The sequence below is a fragment of the Carassius carassius genome, chromosome 25 (genome assembly GCF_963082965.1).
Source record: "Carassius carassius chromosome 25, fCarCar2.1, whole genome shotgun sequence".
Taxonomy (NCBI): domain Eukaryota; kingdom Metazoa; phylum Chordata; class Actinopteri; order Cypriniformes; family Cyprinidae; genus Carassius; species Carassius carassius.
In genome coordinates, this window is record NC_081779.1 from 16,729,032 (window position 1) to 16,756,337 (window position 27,306).

The 27,306-nt window shown below is 39.0% G+C and overlaps 1 protein-coding gene across 1 annotated transcript in view; it reads right to left on the reverse strand.

The window, feature by feature from the left end:
- The window catches only part of LOC132104307 (disks large-associated protein 3-like), a 155,677-nt gene extending 131,560 nt beyond the window's left edge, over window positions 1–24,117 (reverse strand). Inside the window, exon 1 of the mRNA XM_059509683.1 lies at window positions 24,037–24,117. The gene's annotated coding sequence lies outside the window, so the exon portion shown is untranslated. The remainder of the gene's footprint in view (window positions 1–24,036) is intronic.
- Between the last annotated feature and the right edge of the window lie 3,189 nt (window positions 24,118–27,306).

The following is a 27,306-nucleotide window of genomic DNA, read 5'->3' on the forward strand; positions in this document are numbered from 1 at the left end:
TTATTTTTTCATGCCTACTGCCTATTGTTAATGCTAATGTTACAATTTCTCAAATTTTCCAAGATTGCTCCATTTTTTCCCATTTTTACTGTCTCTGTCCTTACCTTTTTTCTTTTCTTACTCTTTACTGTATTGTTTGGCTCAATAATCTGCCGAGTAAAAAGGCATAACAGCTCACTGCCATCTGAAAGGATGAAAAGCAACACATTCTGATGTCAAATTTATTAACAGAATTTTTAGATTCAGGCATCACGGGGTCAAGAGCCCAGAGTTTGATCTTGACAAGTTTAAGTGAGAAAATCTATAGGACTCACAGGCACCTGAGAGCAGACACAAATAGCAGCACAAAGATCCAGAGTCAAAAAGCTCCATATTATGATTAAGAGCACAGTTCCTGCCCTATGTGTGCAGCTAGTAGATCTTAATTCCAGCACTTCTTAGACAGCTCTTTCCTGAGGACAGACTAAATCAGTATAATACAGCTTTAGCCCCATTAATGGTCAGATCCCTGTGGTTCTCACGTTTTCACAGGTTCATTATCTAAAATCAAGGGAGTTAACAGCAGAGATATTTGGTAAGGACTGCTCAATGCACTACAGTTCAGATTGGGGGAAAAAATCAATATGGCACAAAGACACTGGTCACATCACTGGTTGCCAGTCAATTTGTAAAACCCTTTGAAAATGATCCCTGCAACATGATCAATCCAGCTCAAGCACTTCAGTCACAGAGACCACAGATTCAGTTGTAGGTTCTAAACAGGCAAGCATGTGATTGGCGTGTTAAACATACTCTGTGCAACTATCAACTGTGACACATTCAAATGGCTACTTTCAAATGTTTCTCTTACGCCTCTACAGGATTTTGACAGAGAATTACCAAAAGCCTACAATAGTTGTCATCTTGAATGCCTCACGCCTTGCGCTTTGATTTCTGGCAGCCCTTTGCAAGCAATGTTAAGAGTTTTTTCCTGTCTCGTTTTCTTCTTCAGTTTTTGAGTTCAGAGTGCTTTAGGCGAAATCACAAAGACCATCTGCTCTACACTGGCTATTAAGTTTTAGCCTGTTATTGGGCCCCATTTATTTCGCTTCTTTGTAAGCACATTTACCACAGCATGCTCTTCTCTGGTTTCTTCCTTCTGCCCCATTTAGAGCAGAGTCCCAGCCGTGTGTATAAGGATACATTGCAGTTAATAAGCATCAGCATTTATTCTTCATTGTGTGGTGAAGTGAGTGACTCGTTGCCACGTCACCCTCATTACATATATGGCCAATAGGGTTCTGCCCCTTGGGGTATATAGACTCTTTGGATGCTCCCTGGGATACGTCATTGAAAGCCCGCCCCTTTGTCATTCATTCCAAGAGACCGTGGAGGTATGTGTGTTAGCCGTGTAGCCGGTTGTTTTGATGTTAGTATTAAGTGATGTTTCATTGTGCCTTCATCTGTATCTGTTTAGTGTGACACTCGGCCATCGAGGCTGTGCACGTTCTCGTGGCGACACTCACATTGTGGTAAGTTCTAATGTTAGTTTTTAACTTTGTGTAGTTTGTTTGTTTGAGCGACCTGCAATGCGTTTTAGTGTGGCGTGCCTTCGGTCTCCCATTGGTGTGACGTCTCCTCATAGCTGCGTCGGAGTATCAGCTGTTTATTGACTCACTAACATCAAATGACTGTCATATGATTTCCGTGTGCCTGTGATTGTTTGTGTGCGCGCGCCGAAATTGAATCAGGGTGAGTACATTTACGATCGTTTCTTTTAATCTGCAACTGTTTTTAATTAGATAGTTAATGAATATTTGTGTTTAGGAGTTCTCTTTTGCCCGTGTTAAAGCCAGGCTGAGCAGCTACTTTAGCAACTTGCTGTCAGCAATCCATGCTTCATTGAGCCACGTTTGCTGCTTTGTGGAAGCTGAATATCACTGCTGGACTCCACTTTATCTATTGCTCAGGCAATATGTTGTTTATGTTGTATGAATGTGGCTGGTTTTGTTACCAGTCCTTAGCCGCATGATCATCACTGTTAAATACCTGTGATTTATTACATGGAGTGATAATTAGCCTACCAAACTGGTCCCATCATTTGTGTAGGTTGGACTGATTGTGTGATTTTTGTGTTGTGACCGTTTGAATGGTTTATATTTATTTTCTTTGTCTTTATTATAGATGACTATTTATCTTATAACTTGATTTTTGTTTTCATTATTTGTCTCATTGTGATTTGGTTTATCTCTAATCATTTCTATATTTATTTCTTTTCTGTATTCTGCAGGAGCTGGGTTTTCCTGGAGGCAGGCTGGTGGTTTTAGCTGCAGGCCTTCACCCTAAGTAGGGGTTATAAGTGTGGTGTGACTTTTTTATCACTATTTTGTAGTGGAGTGATTCTTCAAAGTGTGTTTGATTGCCATATGCAGCTATAGCTAGCCTGCTTCTCTGTGGTCTCAGCCCCTGCAGTGATCATATTCTTTTTGTTTTGGTTGCCTTTTTGATTACGAAATGACACAATTGATTGTGTTATTTGTTTAATTGCTTTCTTTAATAAAAATTGCCTGTTTCAATGTGAACTCACGTCTCTTGCCTCTCCTGAGTAAACGGACTTGTGTCCTATTTATTAGATTATTTCCCCGGTAATTCGGGGTGGCGTAGTCACTACTAGACGGCCACGTATTGCTACAAGTGGCGTAGTCGGCAGGATCGCACAGAATATCTGGCAGAGACGTGAGTTGTATATTTTGTTCTAATAATTTAATTTTCTTTTTTTGTGTGTTTGGTGTTTCTTTTTCTTTTCCTTCAGGGGAACAAAGCAGCAGACGTGTGCTCAGACGATTGCAGTTTTTGGCTTGACCTCCATTTGTTGTGGGTGCTGAGTTCTGCTAAATTAAGTAGGTACGTGCTATTAGAATGGAGGGAGAATTACAAGAACTAAGAGAGCTTGTAGCTCAGCTTAGAGCTGACAATGAGAAATTGCGACAAGAGAGGGCCTCTGAATTGCAGGGTGTCAATGTGGCGGGACCTAGCACCTCTGCCACAGTTACTGCCCCTATACTTCCAGCGGCGACTGGTAATATTCCAGTTACTGATAGGCTGGTATTTGTACCTAGAGATAGAAGGTGTCCAAAATTTAGTGGGAGGGCTGGGGTAAATATTGATGAATGGGTGGAGGAAGCTAAAGCTTGTATGAGAACCCGTCATTTATCCCCTGCGGATCAGGCCTTCTTTCTCTTTGACCACTTGGAGGGGGAGGCGCGAGAAGAGATCCGATATCGGTCAGAGACAGAGCGAGCGGACCCTGAGAAAATTATTAAGGCATTGCGTGAATTGTATGGATGTTCAGTGTCGTATGTAGCCTTGCAGGAAGCTTTCTTCTCCCGAAGACAACAGGAGGGGGAAACACTCTTGGAGTTTTCCCTCGCCTTGATGAGTCTGCTGGAGAAGGTTAAGCAACAGTCACCGAACGTAATGGCAAATGCTGAGATGTTGTTACGTGATCAGTTCGTTGAATATGTCAATAACAGTATGTTGAGACGTGAGCTTAAACAGCTGGTGCGCCGACAGCCCAATTCTACTTTATTAGAGGTGAGGAGTGAAGCCCTACGATGGGAGCAGGAAGGGATGCCGGGGGGTGTGAGGGCCCGAAGTTTATCCGTTCCAGTGGCACATGGAATTCAGTATGGCGTTCACGGAGATTCATGGGTGGTAGCTCGTAGTTCACCCCAGACGTCTGAGTTGGGTGAGTTAAGGGAAATGCTGAAAGCACAGCAAGAGCAGTTAAATCGCCTCACTCAAAGTTTCGCTCGACTGTCAGGCCCAGAGATGCGTAATCGAGTCCCTCGTAGTGGACCTATAATCTGTAGAAGGTGTCAAAAACCAGGCCATTTTGCCCGAGAGTGTAATGAGGAGCGGGTTCTTCAACGTGCTCCTCATTCCACTGTACCTATTGCTGGAGATAGGCAGTTATCTACTTCCGTGCAGTCGGAAAACTAGTGCCCATCGAGCTGCGGAGTCACAGCTCGATTGGGGACATTACCGGCTCAGTTTTACCGACGGGTTCTGTTGCGGCGTCTAGTTTAATGTCGTCCTGTCCTCATCTTGTTGTTTCCATAGGTGGAGTATCGGTGCCGTGCTTGGTTGACACCGGCTCAATGGTCTCCACCATTACGGAAAGCTTTTTTCAGCGACAATTTGCAACATGGGGACAGGAGCGACTTAAGTCATGTCAGTGGTTACAGCTTCGCGCCGCTAACGGGTTTGCCATTCCTTATATTGGTTACATAGAGCTGGATATTGAGCTCTGTGGCCAAGTCGTTTCCAATTGTGGGGTTCTTGTTGTTAAAGATCCTCCTGGTGGCTTGTGTGATCGGATTCCAGGGATCCTTGGAATGAATGTTTTAAAACGATGCTACCAGGATCTCTTTAGTCAACATGGCCCCGCTCTCTTTAACTTGCCTGATGTGTCTAAAGCTCCGCAACTCGTATCTCAAGCATTACAATATTGTAGTGTTAATGTATCCGGCACAAACCATATAGGTAAGGTCCGTGTACGGGGCCGTAGGCCTTGCCGTATCCCAGGGGGCATGCTTAAATTTGTTCCGGCAACTTGCTCTGATGAATTCTCTGCGGGAACCGTACTCTTTGAGCCTCCTGAATCCGGTTTGCCCGCTGGGTTATTGGCTTCTCCTGCAGTAGTTCGGGTGAGCCAAGGGACAGCTTATATACCTGTTGTTAATGTTGGTGTGACTGATGTAGTGCTCTATCCACGGTCAATTATGGGCACGTTGAGCAGTGTTTATGTGATCAGTTTACCCACAGGTGTTACAGAGGTCCAGCCGGTTGTTGCTCTTGTGGGGTCGCAAAGCGCAGAAGTAGCACCTACTGTGCAGGAGCAGGTGGAGGCCATGGACTTGTCGATTTTGTCAGAGGGAGAGCAGAGTCAGGTGAAGTCTTTACTCCGTAGATTTCAGGCAGTGTTCTCTACTCAGGAGACGGATTTAGGTTGTACAAATTTAATTTCACATGATATCCCCTTGGTGGATGAGACTCCAATTCGGCAGCGTTTTCGGCGCATACCCCCATCGGAGTACGAGGTGGTAAAGGCCCACATAAATCAGTTGCTTGAGGCTGATATAATTCGAGAGAGCTGTAGTCCATATGCCTCACCAATCGTACTGGTTAAAAAGAAAGATGGTGGACTGCGCATGTGTGTTGACTACCGTCAGCTTAACGCCAGGACTAGGAAAGACGCGTTCCCTTTGCCCCGAATAGACGAGTCCCTTGATTCTCTGAGTGGTGCAAAATGTTTTTCGACCCTCGATTTGGCCAGTGGGTATAATCAGGTTCCAGTCACAGAGAAAGATCGGTTTAAGACAGCTTTTTGTACACCCTTTGGACTCTTTGAGTGGAACCGTATGCCATTTGGCTTGTGTAATGCCCCTGGCACCTTTCAGAGGTTAATGGAGCGTCTGTTCGGGGACCAACAGTGTCAATCCTTGCTCTTATACTTGGATGATGTGGTAGTATTTTCCACCTCTGTAGCACAACATCTGGAGCGGTTGGAGGTGGTGTTGAGTAGGTTAGAACGTGAAGGACTTAAGGTCAAGCTAGGTAAGTGTGCGTTTTTCCAAAGAGAGGTGAAGTATTTGGGCCACGTTATATCAGCTGAAGGGGTATCAACAGACCCTGCGAAGATTGATGCGGTAGCTGATTGGCGAATTCCATCTAATGTGGCAGAGTTGCGCTCGTTTCTGGGTTTCGCCAGTTACTATCGCCGTTTTGTGGAGGGGTTTGCCAAATTGGCAGCACCCCTACATAAGCTGGTTGCAGTGTGTACTGGTTTGGGATCCAGAAAAAGAGGGGATCAGGGGTTTGCTGGTGCTTGGACTGAACAGTGTCAGCTAAGCTTTGAAGGGTTAAAGAACAGGTTGTCTACTTCCCCCGTGTTGGCATATGCAGACTTCTCCCGGCCCTTTATCTTGGAGGTGGATGCAAGCCATAGTGGGCTTGGTGCCGTCCTCTCCCAAGAGCAGGGGGGTAAGGTACGCCCTATTGCTTATGCCAGCCGCGGCCTGAGGCCCACTGAGCGCAACATGACTAACTATAGTTCCATGAAGTTGGAATTTGTGGCGCTCAAGTGGGCAATGACCGAGAAGTTTAGGGAGTACCTATTGGGTCAGAAGTGCCTTGTCTATACTGACAACAATCCCCTTAGCCACCTGACATCTGCTAAACTGGGAGCTACCGAACAACGTTGGGCGGCCCAGTTGGCCGCGTTTGACTTTGAGGTTCGGTATCGTTCTGGCAGGAGCAACCGAAATGCTGACGCTCTTTCTAGACAGAATTTGGGTTGTCAGGAGATTCGGGAGAGTTTCTTACCGGGGACCATAATTCCAGCTGTGGTAAGGCAGGTGGCAGAGGCCGAACCGGTAGTACAGGTGAATCAAGCAGTAATTGCAGCATTGCCCAGTTTTTCTCTTGAGGATTTGAGTTTGTTACAAGAGGCGGATCCGGATATTCAGAAGGTTTTGGCATTTTGGGAACAGGGTTCTTTTCCCAGCTCTGCGGTGCGCCAGCAGCTCCCAAAGTCTGTTCTAACATTGCTTCAGCAGTGGGACCGTCTTTTAAAAAAGGATGGGGTCCTTTATCGACGTGTGTCACGCCCTGATGGGGGTGAGGAGGTGCTACAGTTGATTTTGCCGGCAGCTTTAAAGCATGAGGTTTTGACTGAGTTGCATCAACATCATGGACACCAGGGTGTTGAACGCACTACTGAATTAGTGCGTCAGCGGTGTTACTGGCCGGGGATGTCGGCAGAAGTGGCACAGTGGTGTCGGGAGTGCGAACGATGCCAGCTGGCTAAAGACGTCCAGCCAACTGCTCGGGGTTTTATGGGTCATGTGTAGGCGTCTAGGCCAAATGAAATCCTAGCTATCGATTTTACCCTGCTTGAGCCCTCCAGTTCTGGACATGAGAATGTGTTGGTGTTAACGGACGTGTTCAGTAAATTTACTCTGGCTGTCCCCACTAGAGATCAGCGAGCTGAGACCGTAGTACAGGCTTTGGTGACCGAGTGGTTTTTCAGGTTTGGGGTTCCAGGTCGTATTCACTCCGACCAGGGCCGGAATTTCGAGTCTGCCCTTATGAAACAACTCTGTAGGTTCTATGGGATCGAAAAATCTCGAACTACACCTTATCATCCGGCAGGCAACGGCCAGTGTGAACGGTTCAATCGAACCCTTCATAACCTTCTTCGCACTCTGCCGACCTCCCGTAAACGGGACTGGGCATCTTGCCTTCCGCAGATCTTGTTCTGTTACAACACCACCCCTCACCAGAGTACAGGTGAGTCTCCATATCTCCTGATGTTTGGTCAGGAGCCTAGACTCCCTGTGGATTTTCTGTTGGGTAGGGTCCAGGAATCTGGAGGGGGTGGGGTCCATGAGTGGATGGTAGAGCATCAAGCTAGGATGCATGTGGCATTTGAAGGGGCACGAGGGCGTTTGAAGGTTGCCGCTGAGCGACGTAAGAGACTGCATGACCAACACGCTCGCGATGCACCACTGAGGGAGGGTCAGCTGATTTATCTCCGGGATCACAGCGTGAGAGGCCGTCATAAAATTCAGGACCTGTGGAGCTCAGTGGTGTATCAGATTGTGAGAGCTCCTATAGATGGAGGGTCTGTATATGCTGTGGCACCTACGGACGACCTGAGTAAGATCCGGCACGTTCATCGTTCGTCAATGAGGACTCGTATCCAACGAGAATCTCCAAGAGTTGTATCTTCTGACAGCCCTTTAGTAGGGACGCCGTCGTCATTGGGGGATGTAGAGGAAGTAGACCTTTGGGTGGCCGTTTCTGACAATTGGCAGGCTGGGTCAGGCCAAACCGTAGCATTACAACCAGCAGCCGTATCTAGGTGCCAGCCACCGGCATCACCGCCGCCGGAAATGGTGGGGCCACCTCCAATAGTGTCTGCTCCCTCTGTAACTGGTGAGTTGGCACCGGATGTTGATTTGAGCCAGGCAGGGGTGTCTATTCCTCAGCCAGTTCAAAGAGAGGGAGATGGTGTTGGAGCAGTACGACGAACGAGACGAGCTACTGCTGGTCAACACCCTAATATTTACCATCTTCCTCGATCAGTGGAGAGTGTGAGGGATGTCCCGTGTGTTCCAGGGTCTATATCCAGCATAACTTCTAGGTTGTTTAGGCCTTGGGACTAATACGTAGTGATTGGTAGTCTATCGTCGGGGCGACGACACAAAAGGGTGGGTAAAATGTGGTGAAGTGAGTGACTCGTTGCCACGTCACCCTCATTACATATATGGCCAATAGGGTTCTGCCCCTTGGGGTATATAGACTCTTTGGATGCTCCCTGGGATACGTCATTGAAAGCCCGCCCCTTTGTCATTCATTCCAAGAGACCGTGGAGGTATGTGTGTTAGCCGTGTAGCCGGTTGTTTTGATGTTAGTATTAAGTGATGTTTCATTGTGCCTTCATCTGTATCTGTTTAGTGTGACACTCGGCCATCGAGGCTGTGCACGTTCTCGTGGCGACACTCACATTGTGGTAAGTTCTAATGTTAGTTTTTAACTTTGTGTAGTTTGTTTGTTTGAGCGACCTGCAATGCGTTTTAGTGTGGCGTGCCTTCGGTCTCCCATTGGTGTGACGTCTCCTCATAGCTGCGTCGGAGTATCAGCTGTTTATTGACTCACTAACATCAAATGACTGTCATATGATTTCCGTGTGCCTGTGATTGTTTGTGTGCGCGCGCCGAAATTGAATCAGGGTGAGTACATTTACGATCGTTTCTTTTAATCTGCAACTGTTTTTAATTAGATAGTTAATGAATATTTGTGTTTAGGAGTTCTCTTTTGCCCGTGTTAAAGCCAGGCTGAGCAGCTACTTTAGCAACTTGCTGTCAGCAATCCATGCTTCATTGAGCCACGTTTGCTGCTTTGTGGAAGCTGAATATCACTGCTGGACTCCACTTTATCTATTGCTCAGGCAATATGTTGTTTATGTTGTATGAATGTGGCTGGTTTTGTTACCAGTCCTTAGCCGCATGATCATCACTGTTAAATACCTGTGATTTATTACATGGAGTGATAATTAGCCTACCAAACTGGTCCCATCATTTGTGTAGGTTGGACTGATTGTGTGATTTTTGTGTTGTGACCGTTTGAATGGTTTATATTTATTTTCTTTGTCTTTATTATAGATGACTATTTATCTTATAACTTGATTTTTGTTTTCATTATTTGTCTCATTGTGATTTGGTTTATCTCTAATCATTTCTATATTTATTTCTTTTCTGTATTCTGCAGGAGCTGGGTTTTCCTGGAGGCAGGCTGGTGGTTTTAGCTGCAGGCCTTCACCCTAAGTAGGGGTTATAAGTGTGGTGTGACTTTTTTATCACTATTTTGTAGTGGAGTGATTCTTCAAAGTGTGTTTGATTGCCATATGCAGCTATAGCTAGCCTGCTTCTCTGTGGTCTCAGCCCCTGCAGTGATCATATTCTTTTTGTTTTGGTTGCCTTTTTGATTACGAAATGACACAATTGATTGTGTTATTTGTTTAATTGCTTTCTTTAATAAAAATTGCCTGTTTCAATGTGAACTCACGTCTCTTGCCTCTCCTGAGTAAACGGACTTGTGTCCTATTTATTAGATTATTTCCCCGGTAATTCGGGGTGGCGTAGTCACTACTAGACGGCCACGTATTGCTACAATTGCAACATATTTTACTTTAAACATCCTTTTGCGTTTTATCTTCAGTTCTTTTCATTAACGGCTAGATGGACAGCTGAAGAAAAAATGCTTAAAATAGTTCATCCAAAAATGAAAATTGTCATCACTTTCAAACGTTTATGTCATTGCAAACCTGTATTTTTTATGGAACAAACTTTTTGTCATACAGTGAATGGTGACCAAGCTGTCAAGCTTCAAAAATGCAAAAAAACTCAACTGAGAATACAACTTGTTTGTAGAAACTGAGTGAAATTTATGTCCATATTCATTGATAATCTTCTTAAATTTCATTTGCATTTGCGTATTTATAGATGCGCCATGGACACATGAATGCCACTGGTTCCTGTTTACTATCCAATAGCAAAAAATGTAAATATGTACATTCAAAATTTGGTCTGTAACACACACAAATTGTGTTAACAATTTTTACGGTGCTTTTTGTCATTTCTGGAATGTGACAGTAGAAACTGACAGAAAAAGCAGCCTGTACAAAGATCTAAATATCTCCACATCCAGCACCACAGAAAAAAGAAAATCATATCTGTTTGGAAACTTGAGGGTGAGTATATGGTGACATTCTTTTTCAGGAAATTATTCATTTATTTCTTATCTGAGAACAGTTACTGAGTTAATTACAAAAATTGCAATTAATTCCAGAAAATACAGCACTACATAAGTCTTCTGAAGTTATATAAAATCTTTCAGTTGCAAATACATATATTAAAAAATAAGTTACTCACATGAATTATTTGGACCACTTTTATGGTGCTTTTCAAAACAGCAAGAGCTTGACAGCAGGTAAAGCATTTCAGATTTCTGAGCAGTTCCTGAGTTAAAATTGCGTAAACCTCCTTTCTCCTTCACTACTTATGTATTGCTAAAAAAAAAGGATAGCCGGTATATATAGCTACTAAACAAAATACAGGTGCTGGTCATATAATTAGAATATCATCAAAAAGTTGATTTTACTGATTCCATTCAAAAAGTGAAACTTGTATATTATATTCAGTCATTACACACAGACTGATATATTTCAAATGTTTATTTCTTTTAATTTTGATGATTATAACTGACAACTAAGGAAAATCCGAAATTCAGTATCTCAGAAAATTAGAATATAACTTAAGATTAATACAAATAAAGGATTTTTAGAAATCTTGGCCAACTAAAAAGTATGAAAATTAAAAGTATGAGCATGTACAGCACTCAATACTTAGTTGGGGCACCTTTTGCCTGAATTACTGCAGCAATGCGGCATGGCATGGAGTCGATCAGTCTGTGGCACTGCTCAGGTGTTATGAGAGCCCAGGTTGCTCTGATAGTGGCCATCAGCTCTTCTGCATTGTTGGGTCTGGCATATCACATCTTCCTCTTCACAATACCTCATAGATTGTCTATGGGGTTAAGGTCAGGCGAGTTTGCTGGCCAATTAAAAACAGGGATACCATGGTCCTTAAACCAGGTACTGGAAGTTTTGGCACTGTGTGCAGGTGCCAAGTCCTGTTGGAAAATGAAATCTGCATCTCCATAAAGTTGGTCAGCAGCAGGAAGCATGAAGTGCTCTAAAACGTCCTGGTATACGGCTGTGTTGACCTTGGACCTCAGAAAACACAGTGGACCAACACCAGCAGATGACATGGCACTCCAAACCATCACTGACTGTGGAAACTTTACACTGGACCTCAAGCAATGTGGATTGTGTGCCTCTCCTCTCTTCCTCCAGACTCTGGGACCCTGATATCCAAAGGAAATGCAAAATTTACTTTCATCAGAGAACATAACTTTGGACCACTCAGCAGCAGTCCAGTCATTTTTGAAGCAAGACGCTTAGGACGCTGTTTGTTGTTCAAGAGTGGTTTGACACAAGGAATGCGACAGCTGAAACCCATGTCTTGCATATGTCTGTGCGTAGTGGTTCTTGAAGCACTGACTCCAGCTGCAGTCCACTATTTGTGAATCTCCCCCACATTTTCGAATAAGTTTTGTTTCACAATCCCCTCCAGGGTACGGTTATCGCTATTGCTTGTACACTTTTTTTCTACCACATCTTTTCCTTCCCTTCGCCTCTCTAATAATGTGCTTGGACACAGAGCTCTGTGAACAGCCAGCCTCTTTTGCAATGAAATTTTGTGTTTTGCCCTCCTTGTGCAAGGTGTCAATGGTCGTCTTTTGGACAACGGTCAAATCAGCAGTCTTCCCCATGATTGTGTAGCCTACAGAACTAGACTGAGAGACCATTTAAAGGCTTTGCAGGTGTTTTGAGTTAATTAGCTGATTAGACTGTGGCACCAGGTGTCTTCAATATTTAACTTTTTCACAATATTCAAATTTTCTGAGATACTGAATTTGGGATTTTCTTTAGTTGTCAGTTATAAACATCAAAATTAAAAGAAATAAACATTTGCAATATATCAGTCTGTGTGTAATGAATGAATATAATATACAAGTATCTCTTTTTGAATGGAATTATTGAAAAAAATCAACTTTTTGATGATAGTCTAATTATATGACCAGCACCCGTAGTTGATTAAATAATCCACTCAAAGACCTAAATCTACAGTTGGTTTCAAAATACTTCTTACCAACCTGCCAAATTGATTCAGGAATGTGGATCTACTCCAAGGATTATTTGATTGAATAAAGAGGATGTTATCCTGATGTTTTTAGAGAGTTTGTGAATCCCTCACTGGGATCCAGGGCCAGCAGAAGTGCAATAGATATGGACTTTGATGCTGGCTGGGCTGGTTATTAATTCTCCTTTGCTTTTCATTTCAACATATAACATTTATTCTCAGGGGAGGGTGAAGTCATGGCTGTGTCTGCCTCCTTTGCTCCCTCCCAAATGGAATAAAGCAAATTGATCCATGTGATATGGCACACAGAAAGCCTGTGGCATTGACTGAGGTCCCATTTATGACACCCCATCAATCCAATATGACCTATCTCATCCCACACCATCTTGATATTATCTTTGTTATAGCTGTAAGGATACAGACATAGTGAACTGTGCGGAGGATGAGGATGCCAACCCTCTCATTCCAAACCAGAACTAAACTCATGATGTAGCAATAAATCACAGATTATTTTTATGCGACATCTCAGAAATAGAGGCCTGATATAGAATCATCTCCCTTTATTTTATTTCACATATCACATGCTCGTGTAATGGAAAAAAAATGGGGATGGCTTACTTTCTGTAATGAAGGGCCTGAAGCTTGAGACTCAACATAAACTTAAAGCCCCCATGAAACTACAGAAGATTTTTCTTCTTGAGACACTGTGACTGGCGAGGGTATATGATAATGCCATTGTGCTGCAAATGTTGTCGGCTAATAAGTGTTCCCTATAAGAAATCTTTAGGGTGTTTTCCTTAACATGTAATACATAACATTGCAACTTCAGCAGGGATCTGGATGGCAATGGATTGCATGGAGAAAGTTTAATTAAAAACATTAAATCATAGAAATTAAATACATACCAAAGTTTCAAATGAGGGTTTATGAAGCTACTGCATGGATATAGAAATGTAGACATATATATTATCCTAGATAAAAAATCTAGATGAAAAAACTTCTTTAAAATAAAGAAAGAAAAATACTGTATTCGTATTTAAAATTTGGTTATTTCCATTTATTTATTTAGAACTGAAGAAAGATTGCTTGTATAATACTCAGCTGATTCTGGTAAGTACATTTTCCTGCTTTTATAGAATAAAAAAAATAAAAAATAAAAAAACATTTAACAAATAAATATGCACAATACAGCAAACCGGGGTGTAGCAAAATATGTACAGTTATTAACTAGGTCAACAATGGTGTAGCATATTGGAATAATATGAATTGTTATGGAAAGTTATTATATGGTTTTATGCTAACTTCCAATTCGACACTCTTTCCTATTTCCAAAATTTCCTCAGGAAAATGTAATTTTTCTTTGCAAAAACAATCCCATGCTCAGATTTGAATGTTATTTCATTGATTACGATAGGAGTACACAGACAGTTTTTCATTTGCTGCTGGTCATGTGTAAATCTTTAATAGAATAACATGTACAGCTGAACCCTTAAAGTTTTTCTTTCGATAAGAGGACTTGAGCTTCAGGGCTGATACTAATACATACCGAGTACAACAATAACACTGTGGTCCCTGAACTGTTTAGTCACTTTACTCGGTCTCCTACGCCAAACAAGACAAAGCCTTGACAAATTGATATAAATGATCACTTAGCCATATCAATGCTGAGGAGGGAGTGTTCTTACTTAACCTCTTTGTTCTGGATCAAACGATTTCTTAGGGAAATGGTTGACAGTCTGTGAAACAAAGAAGAACGAGAACACTTTACAGATGTATATTCTGTTCTCGGAATTCAACCTCATTTCAAATAAGAACTTATTAGGGTTTAATAACACATGAGTGATGGTGAATTGAAAAGCTGAGTGATTCCAGAGTCACATATACGCACAACAAAGTACTTCTAAATGAGCCCAGCTAACTCAATAAGACCCCACTGCACATTTAATAAAGCATGGTGTGTGCCAAGTGAACGTGACTGCAGAGAAATACCACCACATGTGCCATGGAGCATGAAAGCACAATGTGCACACGTGCATATTCAAAACGAGAGCAGAATGAAAGCGGAAGAAATACAGTGCAAAAATTGTAAAAAGAGGATTGATGGCCCTGTATCAACACTCTTCTGTCTCTCTTGTTTGTCTCTTTCAATGTCTCTCATTCAAAATTCAAGAGTTTTAGGAATCTCATGGCTATGTTAAACAAAAGACTTATGTTGCAAAGGCATTGGTTAATAACAAGCACATACATATACACTTACAGGGACAGTTCCCACAAAAATTCATTTACTCACCCTCATACTATTTCATATCAGTATTACTTTTTTTTCCTTCTTCTGAAAAACAAAAACAAAATATATTTTATAAAATGTACAGCACTGAATTGAACAACACTGGAGTTTTTTTTTTTTTGATCTTCTGTTCCACCAAATAAAAGTCATACTGGTATTGGAACGAGATAAGGGAGAGTAAATTTAAACATTTATACAGTATACAGTACAGTATACTGAATTTTTGGGTGAATATTCCCTTTAAATTAGTGCTAAAGTGATATTTTATTGATATTCTTATTGTTGGTCCTAATCTAGCAGACATGATGGTTTTAGAATTTAGATTTCTGACTAAATTTGTTTTGATGGTTTGCAAAATGGGCAAATTATGTGTCCCTAACACATCTGCAGTTAGTACATGAGGCATAATGTGGTTTCTACCTCCTTTTGTGAGAAGTAACAGTCTGTACCATTTTGGTACTCAGGTGTGTCTTTATATCAAGGCTGTTTTCTAAACCCATCACCTGTCTTCAATTTTTGCCTTTTAAAATCTAGCGCTATTATGATAAGAATCAGAATGATGCAGAATGGTAAGTACAACATTATACCAGGTTAAATGGGTGGGTAGGAGTTTTAGCATACTTCAGGCTAAACATATTTCACTAGGCAGGCTCAGTGAAAAATCTAGCTTAATTAATTTTTATTTGAGAGGATTTGCAGTAAAGTAAAAAAGTGAATGATTTTGAAATATGAACAGATAAATTTTTTTTTTTTGAGCATTTGTCCATCCCTGTCACTTTTCACTATGGGTACTGATTTTGGGGAATGATTTTGCCTGCATTTGTCACTGCCGGTATTGAGTAGAACTCATGCATGTAATGCTCTTAGAACCCAAAGGGGAATTAATAATTCTGTTTAGATTTACAATAAACAACAGATGCAGGTAGAGAGGATGAAAGGACTATGCTGATCAATATGATAAAATATAGTTGCTAGACTCTTTTACATTACCGTAAATGAGTAGGGTCTGTAATAATATATATATATATATATATATATATATATATATATATATATATATATATATATATATATATATATATATATATATATATATATATATATATATATATATATTATTCTCACCAATGCTGCATTTGATCAAAAACAGTAAAACAAATGTTGTGAACTACTATTTACAATGACAAAGCGGAATTTTCAGCAGCTATTACACCAGTCTTCAATGATCCTTCACTCTAATATTATCAGTTTTGAAATTATCAATACTGAAAACTTTTGAACGGTAGAAAGATAATCAGAGGTTGAAAGGTAATGATTAGATGGACTAATTATGACCTTTATCTAATGAGAGGAAAGCTCCACTCCTGTATGCATCTATATAGATTCAACACAGATAGACAGATAAAAAAAAAATTAATCAAATTAAATCAATTAAAATTAAAATCAAATTCCTCTAATGTTTTCAATCCTTGAAGTATCACGCTAATCCTCACAAGTTTGCAGAAACCTCAGCTTCTCACAAGAGGAGTCTGACAGAAAAAAAAAAAAAAGAAAAAAAAAAAAGAGACAGAACACCAGATGCTCTGTTCCAAAGCCTGGTGAGCTGCTTATAGAGGCAACATTTTAAGGTGTCTTGGGTAAAATTCCAAACAGACATTTCCAAAAGCAAACTTCATTATGTAGTCAGAGAATAAACAGATTTCATTCCGTAATGAAAAGTATGGATTTAAAAAAAAGCTAATAAAAGTGCATTTCAATGTTTATTATTAGAATATTGCTTACAGTATGTAGGTATTAAAAAGATAGACAGCGAATAAATACATTTACATAAAGAGGAAATTAAATGATAAATAATGAGCAAGCAAAAAGCCTGCATGAGTGTATATATATATATATGAGATAGATTGCAGAGTGGTGTGGGATGTGAAAATAACAGTGTGCAACTAACACTGATTGACATAATAGTGCTTATCTCTTTCACATGGCCAGTGGAAAGAGAGAAACAGACCGAGATAACCCCTACCAGTACACACACACACACACACACACACACACAGACACACACAGAAATAAAGAAATACTGCAGCATAAACACGGGGGAAGTGAACAAATGCATACTATAAGTACAGAACAATTATACTGACATTAGAGACTTCAGATGACCCAGCTTTTCTACATTTGAAGTAAAAGCCATAGGCTGATATTTCTATTTTTGCTCCACAGTCGTAACACAAATGACTTTAGCCCATGGTCAAATCAATAGTACTGTTGAGTACTGTAACCGATGCAGGAGTCAGTGCGGACAAAATGAATAGAAGCACTTCGTCTGAATTACTGATTCAGCTCACTGCAGAGTGCACCAGGGGAGAGACTGCAGGAGAGAATGAAATGAAGTGATAGAACAATACATATATAGATAAGAAAACAGAACATTAGAATGATAAATGAAATAAAAGGCTGAATAAAAGGCTGATAGTATGATAGATTGACTGATAGAACAATAGAAATGATGGATGGAGAGATTTTTATTTTATTTCATCTCATTATTATTATTTTTTTCCATGAAGATTGTAACCAAATAACTTCTTACATTTTGTCCTCTGGCTCAAATAAACATATCGTATATCAATGTTGACTCAATTTTCACTGAGGAATCTAAGAAGATACAAGAAAGGATGGAACAGATACACTTCTTCCCAGACAACACAGTGCAGTACATTCTGAAGCTATCAAATAACTACACCAAAAAGCACGTCTGCACATTTCCAATTTTGTAAAAAAGAAAAAAAAACTCCACTGAGGCAAGAAAGCTTGAATTTGGAATGACTTATGGGTGAGTAAATGATACCCGAATTCATAATTTTTTTTTGTGATCTGTCCCTTTAACACCAGAAGCAGTGAAGATAAAGAGGAATAGAGAAAGAGAAAACTGAGTAAGCATGTACAAAAAGATGGCAGGCCTACGTGATGCTGAACCGGATGCAGAAGATATAAGAGTGTTCTCAGTGCTGTATGAAACAGCAGCTAGAGCAGCATAGGAGATGAATTGTGTTAATTCTGTGTATGAAAGGGCTTGCTGATGTGCTCTACAGCCTCCTGGCCTGCTTCCTCATCTTTAGTTCCCTGGATCAGCGTGTTACAACTGGATGAGCTTCCCCTCGGTCGTGCATGACCTCATAAACACCACAGAGACATGAATCAACATGGCCAAACACTTGAAGAGGTTCAAGACAGAATCACTGCATCTGAGCCTCACTGTCCACTGACCACCTTTTTGGATTCACATCCAGAAGTCTGCTCCACCTTACCATACAAAATGTGCTTAAACACTAATGATTAGGCTATGAACCAGTGTGATTTTAGTATCATTGAAATATTGCCGTAGTCTTTGATGATGGTTTATTATACTTAACTAAAGGTACATATACACAACAACTATGAACTGAAAACAGAATAATTTTCCTTTGCATTTTGAAATGTTTACACATACGTATGTGCATTAAGTCACAGTTTTCACAGATTTGCTTTTTGAAGTTTACACAAAGATGATATACCATATTTTTTTTAAAAACCTGCATTTTGAAACCCGTTTTCAAAAGTTTGCATTTTCAGGCCCCCAAAAAGCTGTTGTCATGTAAATGAACGGACAAAACGCATTAAAGTTTTACATTTTTAGTTGAAAATGGTGTGGTTTAAATGCCCCTTTGAAACTAAAACTCTTATTAAAACCATTCAAAAAATATATTATGATATAACATAAAAAAAAACTTTCAGCTATAGTTGACAAGATAGCATTTCTGATTTTATTTCAGTTTAACTTTATGAACTTAAATAAAAAATAATTTTATAGACAATAAAAAAAAACACCCACACACAAAAAAGGATAATGTAAAAACATTAAAAATACAAAAAACATTTAAAACATTAATTAAAACAGATCTGAATCAGATTTATTTTTTTGCAATTTAGTTGTTTTTGTCATTTTTATACTTTTTCATTTTTTTTTTGTCTTAGTATTTCAGTATATCAAATTAAACTAAATCAACGTAAAATATTTGTATGTATTTGAATTTATTTCAGGTTATATTTATTTTATTAACTTTTTATGGTTTTAGTTTCAGTTAACTATAATAACACTGCTATGAAAAAAAGGACATTCTATATTTGAATAAACCACTTACGTGATGTGTTTCCTATTCAAATTCAACAGCTGCTCAAGGAGCAATCTAAGAAGATACAAGAAAGGAAAGAACAGCTACACATTGCACATTATATACATCTGACTCCTGACACCACAGTGCAGTACATTCCACAGCTATCAAGTGAACATTTGTCTGAGTAACTACACCAAAATGCACATCTGCAAAATCTAAGACATTTACTGAAGACACGGTTTTGTCGTGTCTACAAAACAATGTCACCGAAAGGAACATATATTGCATGTCTTGAATTGATATGCAGTATAGTTCTGTGGCTGTTTGAGTGAAGAAATACTGTGTGTTCTTTTATGTCTTCAGGCATAAATACAGAATTTGGATCTGCATTATCTAAGGCCTAGATGTAAAGCATGAAATATATGGCTTAATGTGCCCAGGGTTTTATATTGTACATAGATAAAGTTAAATAAATAAATGTGTTTATTGTTAAATCAAACATTATAAATTATATATTCCATCTGCAATTGTGAGTAGAGCATTTGAGGAATGTAGGGTAACATGGCTTGACAAGTTCGGAAAAGCCAATTATTTGGACATCTTTGTGGTGAAGCGTCCTTTGCTCAGGCAGAAAGAACAGATCACACACCTGAAGCACATTAAAAGGTCAGGTAGCAGTTTTGCCTTTCACTGAAATTTCATAAATTGGTGTTTTTCAGAGCTGATTTGGTGAGACAATTCAAGCAGAAAGATTATAGATTTTACACGTTTCATCATTTATACATTAAAAGCAATGCTAAAAGGATGCTATACTTTAAAAACTGCTCAGAGGTTGACACATTTGTACATCTTCAGTTGTATACATTTAAAAGTATAATTATTTGTAATATTTTTATTTATTAAAATTGTTAAATACTTTAATGTTTTCAATTATATATTTTTTTTTTTCGCTCACAAATTCCCCTGTAATATACAGTACTTGCTTACAGCAATTCTGTTATTATAAAGATACCACAAAAAAAGTGCAGAGAGAAGAAACTAGTGAAATAATTGCTGTCTTCAGGGAAAGCAGCACACAATAAATATATAATGTGGGGCAGAAATTGCTGATAAATTAGTTAGCTGAAAAAAATCTGTATCTACAGTATGCACACTACTTTTGGATCTACATGTTTGATTATATATCTTTGTTAAGCATCAGATTCTAAAATTATAATGCATTGTCTAAATTTGTTACTCCTATAAATAAAACATGAGACGTTTGATTTATATATACACACAGTCCTGACAGACTTATCAAGTTCTGACAGAGATGACACATAAGGCACGTGCAGTATTCATCAGTGGCCGTGTTCCATTCACTGTTGTCTCCTGCTGAAAATACAGGCCACCTAATGTTACAATAACAATCATTTACAGTACACGGCTGCACAACCGGTATGTTTCTCTCTCCCTTCTGCATTTAGCCTGCTATAAGCCCAATAGTGTATTGGGTGTAGCTCGGTGGGTGGTGTGATTTGCAGCAGTAATATACAGTAGCTGTGCTGGATCCCAAAACACGTTCTCTCCTTTGAAATTGAGGTTATTTTCACCATGATACACCTCCATTAACACACACTGAACTACAGGACCATTACATGTAGAGAAACATGTTATGATAGACTTGTTTGGTTCTGTTGGGTTTGTGTCCATGTGTTCATTCTCTTTTTTATTGTATCTCATACATGCAAACATTTTATTGCTTGAGATGGTGCAACAGAAAGTGCACATTTTAATAATAGTAAAAAATCTGACTTGTAATTAAACCTGATTATTGGAGTATGTTTTACAAGAAAATACTATTCTAAAATATTATTCCAACACTACAAATGTTAATACAGAAAAAAAAGAAAACAAAAAAAAAGTTAAATAAAATAACTGTGACATTGTGAGACAACTCACTCAAAACTCACTTTTAAAATCTGATATTATAGGTGGCCTTGACTTCCATCAAAATGAGCAGGTGAATTTTACACTTGTATTCTTTTGTCACTTGGATCTTTTTCTGCCTGTGTAATATTTCTGTGCTTTTCTAAAGATTTTTTTTTTGTTCTCAAATACTCCAGCTTGAAGCTCATTTCAACAACAATTCACCAAGCTAATACTGGTTTTGGATTACATTAAAGGGGTCATATGATGCGATTTCAATTTTTCCTTTCTCTTTAGAGTGTTACAAGCTCTTGGTGCATAAAGAATATATGTAAAGTTGCAAAGACTACTCAAATCCAAAGAGACATTCTTTATCAAAGTTCTGTCACACCCCTCTAAACCGGCTCGTTCATACCTCCCCTCACATCTATGTCACTATGTGGAAATATTTGTGTAATGCTGCCCAAATGTTTATGCACAGAAAGAAGGCGTGGTTTCAGTAACCGCAGTTAGTGTTGAAGCAGCCATGTCAGGGAGATGCTGTGTGTATCTAGGTGAAAGCAAAAGCACTTTATTTGGCCTTCCGAAAGTAGATGCATTTAGGAATCTTTAAGATTACTTACAACAGAACAGCATGAACTTAGTAGAAGAGTTAATTCTGACTTTGCTACAACAATCTGGCACTTCTGCATCAGCTACTGTAAGTATGTTTTGTTATTAGTTCAAGTATTTGCTATGTCTAGTTTTGAACATTGCGAGAGAGAGAGAGAGAGAGAGAGAGAGAGAGAGAGAGAGTGAGTGAGAGAGATGGTCACACAGTGGAGTCAGCTGTCTTAACAGTCCGTGGCTTATGTACTGCAAACACATACGAGCTTCATCACTGTCTGTCACGCGACTCTGTTCCCCTTTCGAGCTTGAACTGATGGTTAAACTAACATTATTAACTGTCTTAACATTTATTTTAAAAGATGAAGCTCGCGATTATGGAAAGGGGCGTTACATTTCTGACAAGTGCTTGTGGTGTTTGGTTAATCACAATGCACTGGGTCAGTTGGCCAATCAGAGCGGACTGCGCTTGTCACAAAGAGGGACTTTGTAGAAAACGACTCGTTTGAGAGAGGCGGGGCATAGAGGACCTACAATAAATGTACAGTATTTGAAAAATAATGTGTTTTTTTAACATATTCTGTTACGCCAAATACACAAAATGATTATCTTTAAAAAAAAGCATCATATGACCCCTTTAAGCATTAAATACATAGCTTTGATGTATTTTCCAGCAATAGAATATTAATTCTGAAGTCATTCTCATTCAGTCAGCACAACAGAAACATCACAGATCTCAGCCCAACAAACACCACACTTCCATTAACTGGAGAAATGGACACTTTAATCTACTTTCGATCAGCACCTCACAAAAACACACACACTAAATGCTAGTGTAGCCATCTGTTCTGCACCAAACATTTAACAATCCACTGTCATTTTCTTTTTTGTACATACAGCATCTTGCCAGGGGGGGAAACAAGCTTGATAATGTTTGTTCACAAGTTTGTTTCCTCAGAGTTTGAGTTTGTTACTGTACTATTGCTGTTGAATCAATTTCATCACACTCTGTAAACCTTAGTGAGAAGAAAGTCGCCAATAACAGCACCAACACGTCGCCTGTAATAACTGTTTGATGCTGCTTAGTACTGTAAATCATTCCCAAGACTGTCAGCCTGCCCTTGAAGCTCCTTGTTGTTTGTCCACTTTGCTGTTTCTTGTCCCCAGAGTCTGGGAAGACATTAGAATGATAACATTTATACACAAATATGCATATGCACTGACTCGCACCACTTTAAGCTGTCTGTTCTGTCATCTCCTGTCATCGTATCTTTGTGGAACACCATCTCAAAGCTGACATGCTCCCAGAGAGACCAGGAAAAAAAGAGAGAAACAGCAGAAGATTGTGCCAGGTCAGAGAACAAAGGAACGTTAAAAAGACAGCAGTCACAGGCCCAAAAGAATGTGTTCTCATAGCCCAGATTAACATGTGGGCAACTAGAAGTCATTATCACTTTGATGGCATTATCAAAACATTGCTGTCTGCTTGGGTATTCCAACCAGCAGGGTTGCCAGGTCTGAAAAACAAAATCAGCCCAGCTGTTACTCCGAACAACCAGTTATGCTTTAATTTTAAAATGTTTTATTTAACCCGCAGACTACAAAACAACCTGCAAGCAATAGTGTAACAATAGGCAAATTTCACAGGAAAACCACAGACTTTTCAACACTGCCAACCAGCAACAACAGCTCAACTAATGGTGTGAGTTTGAGGTTATCTGTCTGACCAATAGCAGAAGGGTTCATGAAAATTAAGTTGTTTGCTAAAGACATAAACCCCTTGTTTCACAGACCAGGCTTAAGCCTAGTTCCAGACTAAAATGTAAGTCTGAGCGGTTTCAGATGAAAGAAACTTCACCTGACTGATCTTAAACATAGGAGTGCTTTTGTTTAGACTCAAGATGCACACCAGTAGTGCACAAAAAGGGCACATTTATAAAAAATAACTTAAATGTCCTAATTGAACTATGGCCTAATCCTGGCTTAGTTTAAGCCCTGTTTGTGAAACCAAGCCAAAATTTCCTTAACCTTTTGGCTCTGATAAAACCATTTTAGATAAGATTAGTAATATATATATATATATATATATATATATATATATATATATATATATATATATATATATATATATATATTAGCACATGGTTTGCACACAATGTTGCTAGATCTAGAGCTTCTTGTTGCAGTTTTATTTCTTTATTTGATGAAAGCAATGTAAGAAAATATAAAATCAAAGAAATACAAGTTTAGTTTACTAAAGAAAATCTTAGGAAGTCTTAGCTCCACTTATTTTTTTTTTTATCAAAAGGCACTTGAGGTTATATTTTGCCATACAAGATTAAACATTCTCAGTTCACATATTATTGGCAGGTGTGATAAAGTTCATTTTAGATGATAGCAGGACAAACCAGGAGAAATTTGACCTGTCATACAAGCCATCTATCTCCTGTCAAGAGTTTTACCACAGTAATAACATTTTTGATTCAAAGAGAATCCTTCACTACAGTGTAAACTGCCATGAAATAGACTGTGAACTAAATCAGACAAGACAACAAAGTCTCTTTACTGCAATTCAGGGATCACTGCTCAGAGCATGATCCACAAAAGTTTCTTCACTTCATTGAGCCTATGGATGAAAGGTCTGTTTGGTCCTTCATTAATCAAATAGGTGACTTAATTGATCCTGAATTTGGGGGGGGGGGGGTGGTATGGCTGAGAAATACCCTAAGGTTTCATTGTCATAAATGTCAAGGAATATTTTTTAACAAACCTTTTCCGGCATGGAGAGACCTTTCGCAGAGAGAACACAGCAGTCAGTTAAGTGCTTCATATGCATGGATTTTTGGGTTGTCCTTTCAGTCCTTAGTTGTCATTGTTGCTGAGTTGATGCTGAGTTGATTGTGTCATTCAGTTCAGGTGTGCATCTTTAATCATTCTTGTTTGCTCTGTGTATTTTTCCCTTGTCCAAATACCCACACTTGTGGTCTTTGCACTTGACAACTAATATGACATATTTCCTGTATTTGGCCCATGTGTTCAAGTGAGGATGAAGTGTGTGTTGAACTTTTCATTACCTGATGGGACACATTTATAGTGTCGTAAAAATAAAACTCTTTAAATAGCTTTATTTTAATTTTAAATTGAAATACTTTGCATTTAAAACCTACTTCTAAATGACTGTTCAGTAGTCCCTATAACATGATAATTTTAATTTGTGGTGCTTCTAGTTAAGTGATAAAAAGCAGATACAAATGTTGTACTAAATAAATATCACCACTACTCATCTTTGCACCAATAAAACTTAAAAACACATTTTTTGAACCGAATTATATGTAATACCTTATTCTTATATTAATATTTAACTTAGGTTTCTGTGACCTCTTGCGAGATCTCGGCAAAAAGTCTTTATAAGATTTATTTCCAGAACATGATGCATGATGGGGTACACGAAGCCTCGAATAGCACTCTGGAGCGGTATTCAAGATAAATTGTGTGGATTTTGCCCATTTTAAGACCTGGGACAGTTTTACACATGCGCTCTAAGTGGCCAAAACAGCAAGTGTAGGAATTTGGACAAGGCATTAAGTCAGCCTTATTTCAGTTCAGTTTGCCCGGTCTGTGTTATGGTTATGTTTATCCTGTCACTGGACTTATCTTTGGTGTTTATTAAAGGACTGTTTGCTTGTACCTTTGTCTTTGTGTGACTACCACAACCAGATGTACAGTAACATTATGAATGTCCTACGTTAATTATATTCTAAATCACTTAAAACTCCAATAGGGGAGAAGCTGTAAACCTCTGTTTTATCTGTAATCTTGTTTCTGACCCCAAACAGAACACGATGGCTAAACCAAAGCTAAAACTGCAACTATGTGCTTTTATGGATGGATAATATTTCTTATGAGTCTCCTACTTCCCCAAAGTCAAAAATATGTGTCTTGTTTTTGTCTCTCTTGCCGTCCCACAGAAATCTGACATATGTTTTCACTGTACACCTGCAGTGTGCTGTCAGTATAGCTCAGTTCTGATTTATTTTAAGTTATATATATATATATATATAAACAGATCCCCTCACATGTTTCTTCCCCTCCTGATTCCTTCGGCGCGCCAAACATTATGACCAACCTTCAGCCCAGCAGCACATGAAACAAGCTGGACTTGGCTACCATCATGTCCTTTCTCTCTTCCCTGTCCCTCCTTTCATGGAGTACCATGGCTGGGTGGAGAAGCAGAGTGAGATGAAAAGCAAGCAATAAAGTAAAAGAGAGGGAGGAAAACTGGCATCTGTTAGCGTCCAGCCACAGGTTGGGACTGATAAATCCAAAACCAGAGCCAAAACCAGCCATACACCTTTCAATTACCCAGCATGCCTGCCTTTGAGATTAATGAGGACCCTTGGTGAAACCCAAATACTGGCAACAGGGCCCTGCTCCAAAAACAAGGAGCAGAGAAGAAAAATGAAAGACTAGAATTAGCTGCTCTAGCAAAAACTGCTAGCTGAGGAACAGATGACGACAGAATTAAAGAAAATAATTAAATAGTTATAAAAAAAATATTTCTCAGTCAATGTTTTGTCTCATTTCTTAAGCATGTTCTTTTCTTTATTCTTAATATTGGTCTATGGACAAAATGTAATAAATAAAAATCTCCACCTTGTCTTAACCCTCATGATGTGTTCCGATCATTTTGACCTACAGTAGGAAGGATTTTCTTTTCCTCATAAATGCTAATGTTATCACATTGGACTAAAACTTAATATGCGTGCTCACAAATTTCTGGTATAGAAAAAAATAAAAATACTTATAAATGTATTGCTATGCTATATTATTTTATCAAACAAGAATTATGTGTGCTAAAAAAGAATAATAAGAGAAAGTTTTAGTCCCTCAAAGTCACTCAATTTGTCCGCACACTGAATGTTTATTTCAAATCAGACCAAAAAAGTTCTAAAAAATTCCCAAGGGCAGAAACGTCTGCTTTTTGGTCTGTTTTTTTAATATTTTGCACTTTTGTCACTTTTGTATATGGATAATAAAAACTTACATTTTTGAGAGACCTCTTTTGGTCTGATTTGAAAAACATTTCAGTGTTCGGACAAATCGCGACTAACAAAAATAAAAAATAACAAAAAAAAAATGTTGATAACAAAAGCGACTTATGTTATATTATTACCAAATATTGGAATCAATATTTTTATCAACTTGCTGGCAGTAGCATGAGGACACTGGCCCACATGGGTATCATGAGTCCCATTAAATCTTCATGAAATTTCTAGTGAGACATGCTGCTAGCTACAACTGCTCGCAATAGCCCTCGGATGTTTAACCTCACAGTACGAGACCCACTCGGTCTCTCTCTGCCTGTGGGTAATCACATTACCCCTGCTCTATCATACCAAACACTGGCGCATATCCAAACACAATGCCATCACCATCCCAGCATTCAAAAAAGTCCTAACTTCTAACTGAACTTATCATTTAAACATACTCTTATTATATCTGCTTACATCCAGGTGGCACATGCCAAATAGCAATTGATTTATCCTTGGGTTGTTCATTGCTAATGGTCCTTGAGAGGCCCACTTGCTGTTCCATAACACTATCTTACTAAAGGTTCTCTAATAAAGCCCTGCATTGTAATCCAATTATTATAATCAATAATACACTGGTGACTACAGTATGCATCAAACGTCTACAGTACCACTCAAAAACGGCTCCTAATCGGTTCAAAAACAAAGTGCCTTTATATAGAGAAAGAAAAGATATTGTCTGTTGTTGCCTCTAAACAGAAAAGCCCACTTGTTCAGCACTTCAAAATTATATTCAACTCAATGTTATATTTGATTCAAAATAAAAAAATTTAATTGTATACTATTTTACCTAAATAAATAAATACAAAACATTAAAATTAAACATTTTAAACGCTATGAAGGAATTCTATATGTAATGAAATTACATAAAACGTTTTGTTCAATTTATCACAGAGCGTGTGGAGAGATGATGAGGCAAGGACTCAAGTTGCAGGAAGAATTGTTTGTCT